General features: G+C 47.9%; 1 protein-coding gene across 3 annotated transcripts in view; it reads right to left on the reverse strand.

Moving 5' to 3' along the window:
* The window catches only part of Zbtb17 (zinc finger and BTB domain containing 17), a 19,972-nt gene extending 11,979 nt beyond the window's left edge, over window positions 1–7,993 (reverse strand). For all 3 annotated transcript variants that reach the window (XM_026782251.1, XM_005352898.3, XM_026782250.1), the window contains exons 1-2: window positions 7,877–7,993; window positions 5,562–5,648 (exon numbers count right to left, since the gene is read on the reverse strand). The gene's annotated coding sequence lies outside the window, so the exon portion shown is untranslated. The remainder of the gene's footprint in view (window positions 1–5,561; window positions 5,649–7,876) is intronic.
* Between the last annotated feature and the right edge of the window lie 827 nt (window positions 7,994–8,820).

Consider the following 8,820-nt stretch of genomic DNA (forward strand, 5'->3'; position numbering starts at 1 on the left):
GGCCCATGTTCTGGTTTTTAAAAAAACAAAACAAAAAACCCTCACCTGTGCTCCTATAAGCAACCCCAATTAAACTCACTGGGTTACATGGGGGAGGCGTGAAAATGGAGGACTAGCTGGGAAGAGGGGGAGAACGGGATTGGATCGAGAATGTGATGGGGAAACGTGATCAAATATACTGTGTACATGTATGAAGTGCGGGAATAAAATCACATATAATTAACATGGGGTAAAAAACACTGCAGTATCCAAAGGAAGGAAGTCTATGCTGAGCATATTGCTCACACCTGACTCTCAGCAGGAGGGTGAAGGCAGGAGAATAAGGAGTCAGGAGTTCCAGGCCAGGTCAGCTACATGCCGTCTATCTCAAAAGAAAAAGAACAGAGGGAGACTTCGTGGCCCTCAGTATGACTTGTGTTCTTCACATGCCAGCCCTTCCTGAGGTTTTTCCCATTAGGACTGAATAATAAGGTTCCTTCTAGGGTTAAGATTTAAATGTTAAATGGGTCAGTTCATGAGCCTGCCAGATGACACGATACACCTGAAGTAAGACAGAAATCACAGAGCGGCAACAAGATAGATCTATATGGGTAGGGAGCAAGCTCAGAGCAATTATAAGAAAAAAAGATCAACAATTTAAAACTCTAATGAGTTTATATCTGTGTGTGTGTCAGAAGACAACCTGTGAGGCGGCTCTTTCCACCACTGGAATCCAGGGTCAGGCCCAGGCTGTGAAGCTTGTTCTCAACCCCACCCCTTCTCTTTTGAGACAGTCTTATGCTGCCCTTGAACTCAACACGTAACGAAGGACCGTCTTGAACCTCTGACCCGCCTGCTACTTCTCAAATGTTACATGCCCAGTTTAGGCAGAATTGGAGAGCAAACCAGCGCCTCTGTGAATGCTAGGCCCAATTTCAACAGTGTCTACAGCCTGTGATAAGCATGACCTGAAATGAAGATGGGACCAGGCCTTAAAGATACCAGGAGTGAGCCGGGTGGATTAAAGTAACATGGGACGTTTGGAAGAGACTACTAGATATATGGAAACAGAACTCAGCAGGCAGGAAACCAGCTTTAAAAACAAAACAAAGGGCCAGGTGGTGGTGGCGCACGCCTTTAATCCCAGCACTCGGGAGGCAGAGGCGGGTGGATCTCTGTGAGTTCGAGACCAGCCTGGTCTACAAGAGCTAGTTCCAGGACAGGCTCCAAAACCACAGAGAAACCCTGTCTCGAAAAAACAAAAAAAAAAAAAACAAAAAAACAAAAAACAAACAAAACAAAACAAAACAAAGGGGGGCTGGGAACATGGTTTAGTGGTTAAGAGCATTGGCTGTTCTTCTCAAGGACCTGGGTTCAATTCCCCACATGGCAGCTCAGAACTGTCTGTAACTCCAGTTCCAGGGGATATGGTACCTTCACATAGACATATATGCAGGCAAAATATCAACATACGTAAAAATAAATCTTAAAGAAAAAGGAGAGAAAATATTTAAAAATAAATAAATAATAAAGATGAACTAACCTACCACCACCCCAACGAGGTCTCATTAGATATATATCTCAGGTGGGTCTGGAACTCACTATATAGCCCAAGCTGGCCTCAGACTCCTGATCCTGAGATTACAGATGGGCACTACACCCAGTAGGAAGTTCTGTCAACTAAGCAAAAAGTGCTACTCACAAAAGACAAAACTGATAAATTACATGAACATTAAGGGTTTCTTTCCCAGCTGGAGAGAGGGCTCAGTGGTTAGGAGCACTGGTTGCTCTTGCAGAGGACCCTGGGTTCAGTTCCCAGCACACTGTGGTTTATACCATCTGTAACTCCAATGCCAGGGGATCTGATGCCCTCTTTTGATCTTTGTGGGTCGCCAGGCAATGCATGTGGTACAAACACACTGGCAAAACACTCATACATAAAATAAATACACCTAAAAAATAAATCTAAAAAGGTTTTCTTTTTATCACAAAGGCGGAAGACATCCCAGTGTAAAAAGGCAAGCCAAAAATCACAAAAGCACAGTTACAACACAACTTGTCTACAGAGCAAAGGGTCGGTGTGGACACAATAATCAACAACACAGTGCCTACAGAGGTCATCTGGAAAGAGGGTGGGTTAGTGCCCACAGGACACACCAAAGAGACACACTGGGCTGGCAAGACAGCTCAGCATGACGGTCTGAGTTCAGTCTTTGGAAGCTCTCAAAGGAGAGCGTCCACTCCATGAAGCTGTCCTCTGACTGCCGTACGTGCACCATGGCATGCACGTGTCCATGTTCACACACACACACACACACACACACACACACACACTTAACAGCAATGTTTGTTTTTTATTTATTTAATTTTCAAGGCAGGGTTTCTCAGCTAGGCAGTGGTGGCACATGCCTTTAATCCCAGCACTCAGGAGGCAGAGGTAGGTGGATCTCTGTGAGTTCGAGGTCAGCCTGGTCTACAAGAGTTAGTTCCAGGACAGGCTTGATAGCTACAGCAAAACCCTGTTTCGAAAAACTAAAAACAAAAAGCAAAACAAAAAATTTTTTTAAAAAGACAGGGTTTCTCTGTGTAACAGCTCTGGCTGCCCTAGAATTCACTCTATAGACCAGGCTGGTCTCGAACTCACAGAGATCCACCTGCCTCTGCCTTCCGAGTGCTGGGATTAAAAACGTGAACCACCACCACCACCACCAGGCAACAGTAATGTTTAGAAACGTTTTCAAAAAACCAAAGAAACAAAATCTTAAAAGCTTTGGTTTACTGCAGGGCATTGGGGGTGGGTGGGCAGGGAAAATGAAGTCAAACAATGGCAGCAGCCACGGGGGTAAAATGGTCTGTGATATTATCCTGTGTAGAGCTTGAAGATGCACAAGGGGCATAGAACATTTTACCCTGATAGAGCTGCTACACCAGCCAAGATGAGGCTTACAGGCTTGCACCTACTATGTAATGTTTGCTTGGCTGACATACATCTCCAGTCGGTTTATATACAAGTATGTGCACACACCTCTAAGTGCATACAGTTTAGACCTAGGGAGCTTTATGATTAAATGAAAAACCAGAAATAGGAGATGATACCACAGAGTGGCTCGGTTGGCACTGGGTGGTCCCACTGATATACAGCCATGGTTCTTTTGCTCCCTTGTGTTCTTCGGATGTGTCTATGGCATTTCTAGGCTTGAAAGTAAAATGATGCCAACTGGTACTGGATGGAGGAGCCTTATTTTTTATTATGGCAGCTTCTTATTTTTGTAACATGGTGATTTGGTTAAACACAATAAAGTACAGTAGTAACTGGGAAAAAAAAAAAAAACCTTTTTAAAAAGACAACCAAATAGAAAAGTGGGCAAAAAATTTAAACAGCTGTTTCAGAAAAGATGGAAGAACAACTCTCAAGGTGTGCACCACCACCTCCCAGATGTTGGCCCTATTTTACAGATGGGGAAACTGAGTCTTGACCATGACACAGCTGGCTCTCTAGAGGGAGCCATGAGGTAGGGTGGCAGAGAGCCCTCACTGTTCCTTCCCATCTGAAGCAACATTTACCATTACTTCACTCTAAGTCTGCACACCACCTCAGCCCAGACCTCTGACATCAGGCAGGTCCCCTGTGCGTCCTCGCACTGATGGCCCGACCTCCAGGACAGCCTCTGTACTGTACAGTGTATGAAGATGTGTCTCTGTATTTCCTCATCTTCCTAACTGATTGGTCTAATAAAGAGTTGAACAGCCAATAACTAGGCAGGAGAAGATAGGCAGGCCTTCCAGGGAGAGATAAGAACTCTGGGAAAGAATCTGAGGTGTCAGTCAGACTCATGGTACTGAAGGGAGGTAACGAGCAACCTGGCAGAACATAGATTAATATAAATGGGTTCATTTAAGTTTTAAGAGTTAGTTGGTGACTGGGCGGTGGTGGCTTATGCCTTTAATCCCAGAATTCAGGAGGCAGAGGCAGCAGATCTCAGTGATTTTAAGGCCAACCTGGTCTACAAAGCAAGTCCCAGGACAGCCAGGACTGTCACACAGAGAAACCTGTCTCAAAAAACAAACAAAAAAAGAACTAGTTGGGAACAAGCCTAAGTAAGCTAAGGCAAGCTTTCATAATGAATAAATGGTTTCCAGGTCGCTGTTGGGGAGTTGGCAGTCCAACATATGGCTGTATGTGGTAGGCAGGGCTTTGCTTTTAGAGTCCAGTCCGGCCAAGCAATAGCAGTTGTCTGCTACACCCTGGGTGCAGAGCACATTCACGTGTCCAAGAACCACCAGCTACTATGTGCAGTATCCCGGGAGCACACCCAGCCCACTCTCATTATTTCAGTGGGCTCTCCCGTGGGCGGGGCCAGGCCCCACAACCCTGACCCTGTCACTCTGGGGCCAGAGCAGGTAGGTTCTATCTCCTCCAGCAGCGGGTTAGTTATGACTTGTTCTTTGCTCCAGACTCAAGATGGCTACAAAAATGCACTGTTCTAAACATCAGAGCCTTACAGGAGACCATGAGGTCCCCGCTCCCTCTTCCTAAGAGATGGCGTTCATATGTGATGGCAGGACAAGAAGGAGACAGCATGGGCCATTAGACGGATGCTAGCGCTGAAGCAAAAACCGCGCGGTCAGAGAAATCCTGCTGCACAGGAGCTCATGGGACACTGGCTGCTCAGCAGGCTGTAGAAGGAGTACTTCTAGACTTAAGGAGTAAAGGACAAAAGCTTCTTGCTTACTTTAGCCATTGCTAGAGATTTGAACCCAGGGCCTTAAACAGACTAGGCTAGCCCTCTACCACTGAGCCCTGTAGGACAACTTTAGATTTTACCTAATCAAAATAAAATAAAATCTGGGTGTGGTGACACACACCTTTAAACCCAGCACCCGGATGGCACCTGCAGAGTGTGAAGCCAGCCAGGTCTACTAAAAAAGAACCTGAGGTTCAGAGCCCCTGATAGCCAGGGGTACAGAGACCCCTGTCTCAAAAAAAGAAAAAAAACCCAGCAAGCATACCCACTTTAGTTTTGCTGACAAAAATAAGTAACTGGATCAGACATGATAGCTCACGTCTAACTCCTTGGATTAGGAGGTCACTCTGGGTTCAACGCCAGCCTGAGTGACAAAGCAAATACCACAGAAAACAAAGTTTCATCTACAATATCACAATAAAACTATAACAAGGATTTTTTTTTTCCACTAAATTCTTTGAGACAGAGTCTTGTTATGTAGCTCTTGCTGGTTTCCAACTCAAAAGGTCCACCTGCCTCTGAGTCCCCAAGGAACCAAAGGTGTGCACCACCCCTCCTGACTTTAGTCTTGAGACAGTGATCTGAGCGTAGATGATGGCTGGAAACAAGCCTGCCCTGCCCTGCTTCCTACTGCACTGAGCAATGCCAACGTCTATCAGCACAGTGGCATATACCTTTAATCCCATCCCCAGGAGGAGGAGACAGGTAGATCTCTGTGAGTTTGGGGCCAGCCTGGCCTACAAAGTGAGTTCCAGGGCAGCCAAGGAAACAAACAACAACAGCAACAAAAAGCTGTCTCCTGCAGACAGCGTCCGTCCTCCAGTATTACAGACATACCTCAGATCTCCAAAAAGCCGGGGGCTCTCTTTTCAGACAGTGCACCTGTAGGAACTCCAGCTCGGCTCCCCTCCTCCAGCTCATCACCTGAATCAAAGAGACCCAAGTAGAATTATTATTGGCATGCTGTAGAAAAGACTGTGTGCTGGGCCTGGGAAACAAGATGAATGATCAGGACTCCCAGGCTCCATAGTCAGGAACTCCTTCCTGAGACAGGTCCAGTCAGCGCTGACGACCTGCCCAGTTTAGTGTAGCCCAGACTTTCCTGAGATATCCACAACACTGATTCTCAGCCCAGACATACCCGCACCTAGGTAACCTCTGGTGGATGACAGCGGCAAGATCACCACCACATAGCTTGGCCTCAATGTTTTAGACAGGCTTTTGATTTTGTTTGTTGTTTTTAGACAGGGTCTCATTCTATAGCTCAGGCTGGCCTGGAACTTGTAGTAGGGTTCAGGCTATACAGTGAGTTGAAATTCCACAGTTCTTCCTTGGCCTCCTTAGTGCTGGGATCCTAGGCATGCACCACCAACCCAGGCTTACCTGAATACTTCTCAGGCATGTATTTTCAACCCGTTTAAAACTAAATCTTTCCTCTTGTTAAATCAGCTCCTTGTCCTGCTTCCTACCGCACTGAGCAATGCCAACATCCACCAGCCAAGGACAGGGGACAGCGCCGGGGACTTGGCTTAGCAGGCAAAAGTGCTAGCTTTGCTGTGCAAGCCTGACAACCTGAGTTTGATTCCCCAGGACCCATAGGGCAGTGGGGGCACATCTTTAATCTCAGCTTTCCTGGAGAAAGATGACAGGCAGACAGGAAATCTGGATGATTGGGGTAGCTAGCCTGCAATACACTATACAGCAGAAACAAGAGAGACCCTTACTCAACAAGCTGGAAGATGAGAACCAAATCCACTTTTGACAGGTTGTCCTCTGACGAACACATGCACACACGAGCACACACACTTTTAAGAAGAAATGGGGCAATCCTGTGCCTTCTCATTGAGTTATCACCAAGTTTTATCAATTCTACCTCCAAAATGATCTCTCCCTATTCATTCCCAGCACCTAAACTTATTCAAGGCCACCCTTATGCCTCGCTTAAATTAACCTGGCGATCTCTTAATTGCCTTCAGGCTCACTCCTTTATTCCTCTTCGACTTGCCCAGTGATCTTTCTTGTCCACAGACCTGATTCTTAAGTGCTTTCCCCTTAACCTAAAAGTTAAGAGTGCTTGGCTGGGCGGTGGTTGGTGCACACCTTTAATCCCAGCACTCGGGAGGCAGAGGCAGGAGGATCTCTGTGAGTTCGAGGCCAGTCTGGTCTACAGAGCTAGTTCCAGAATAGGCTCCAAGCTACACAGAAACCCTGTCTCGAAAAACAAAACAAAAAAAGTTAAACGTGCTAAACTCTGTAATGTCCCAAAGACTTAGCAGAGCCTCCCGGGCCTTATTGCCCATCTCTGCTAGAGGAAGCGGAGCATCCTCACAGACAACATCTTCAACTAAGGATATACACCCTTCTCCTGCCTCACTTCCCCAAACATCCTTTAGGCCCAGCTTCCCGGGAGAATGGAACTGCCTGGATTACTTAGATTGAGCTAAGCCTCCCTTCCTACAGGGGCAGTGGTATCTAAAAAGCCTCTCTCTCCCACCTGAGGTTGCTTTCTAAATGGTTATGACACAAATACCAGCAGGGGACTTTCCGGACATTCACTCTCTAACTATAAGCATGCTAGGCTCCGTACAACCTATTACCTCAAGACAGGTTTTATCATAAGCCGTGCTTTAAGGATGAGGAAACAGAGAGAGTCTCCGCTTGGTGCTGGGAACCCTGGTCCCACCTGCGGACTTAGTCCGCAGGCATCTGTCGTCAGATCTGTCAGGCGCGGAGAGAAGGAGGGAAACACGGTGGACGGATGGGTGGATGAGTGAATGAATGAGCGGTCTACGGTGGGGGCAGCGCCCGCCCCTATTCCACAACACATCCAGACCGGCCCCCACGCGGCCGCAGCACGCCCACCCGCCGCGGACCGGCGCGCGGGGTCAAGGGGCGGTGACAGCCCGGCAGCGGGGGCGGAGATGGCACCAGGTGCGGTGTCACCCAGCCCTGGAGGCGACTCGCGCCCCTTCGGCAGCACGGGTGCACGGGCCACCCCTCCGGCCCGCTCCCGTTGCTCCCCGGCCCGCGGCGCCTTCCACCCGAGCCTCCCCTCCCCCACACAACCGTCCCGGCATCCCGAGCCCCCGGCCCCAGCCGACTCGGTCCCTCCTTCCAGGACTCCCCGGCCTCCCTCACTGGCCTAGCCTCACCTGCCATGTCCCGAACCCGACCACAGAGGGAGGTGCATCACGGCCGCGAGAAGGCCAGGGACAGAGCTTCACGGCAGACAAAGGGCGCCGCCATGTTAGAGCCGGGCGGAACCGACCTCGCCGGCTTCCCGGCACTGACTTCCGTCGCCGGCACAGCGCTGCCCTTTCGTGCGCGACCGCCGACAGGCGCATGCGCCTAGCCAGCCGAAAGTTCTCCGTTAGTGGACTTCGGTAATTGTCCCCGTTTTAACTCCTATCTTGGTTTTCCACTCCAAACAGATAAACAGCGGCACTTAATGTGTGCCAGACAGCATGTTCATCGTCTCTTGTGTTCTTCACACCACAAAACCGTGTTATTTCTCCTTTTTTGTTTGTTTTGTTTTTTGAAACAAGGTTTCTTTGTGTAGCTTTGGTGCCTGTCCTGAAACTCAATCAGTAGACCAGGCTGGCCTCGAACTCACAGAGATCCGCCTGCCTCTGCCTCTGCCTCTTGAGTGCTGGAATTAAAGGTGTGAGCCACCATCAACCAGCTCTCCTCTTTTCTTGAAGGAGTGAAAACTTAGGTGCAAAAAGGGTTAAGTTGTTCATACTTGACATCTTTGTGACAGAACAGAGATGCGAACCTAGTTGTGGCTCCCATTATGTTTTTTTTTAAGATATCTGTTTTTTATTTTAAAATAATACTGTTTTATAATATTTTGACAATATATCATAAATATATTTTGTCATATCTTTATAATCCCATTATGTTTTGGCAATATTTTTGCAGTACCGGGGATCAACAGCAACTTGGACTGGGTAGATGGCTCAGTGGGCAACGTGCTTGCTTATGCAAGCAAGAGAACCCAAGCTCAATCATGAACAACCACATTCAAGGCCAGGGGGCAGGAGAGATGGCTCAGAGGTTAAGAGCACGTTTGCTCTTTTTTTTTTGGGGGGGGGGG

Source organism: Microtus ochrogaster, chromosome 10 (assembly GCF_000317375.1).
Source record: "Microtus ochrogaster isolate Prairie Vole_2 chromosome 10, MicOch1.0, whole genome shotgun sequence".
NCBI classification, from domain to species: domain Eukaryota; kingdom Metazoa; phylum Chordata; class Mammalia; order Rodentia; family Cricetidae; genus Microtus; species Microtus ochrogaster.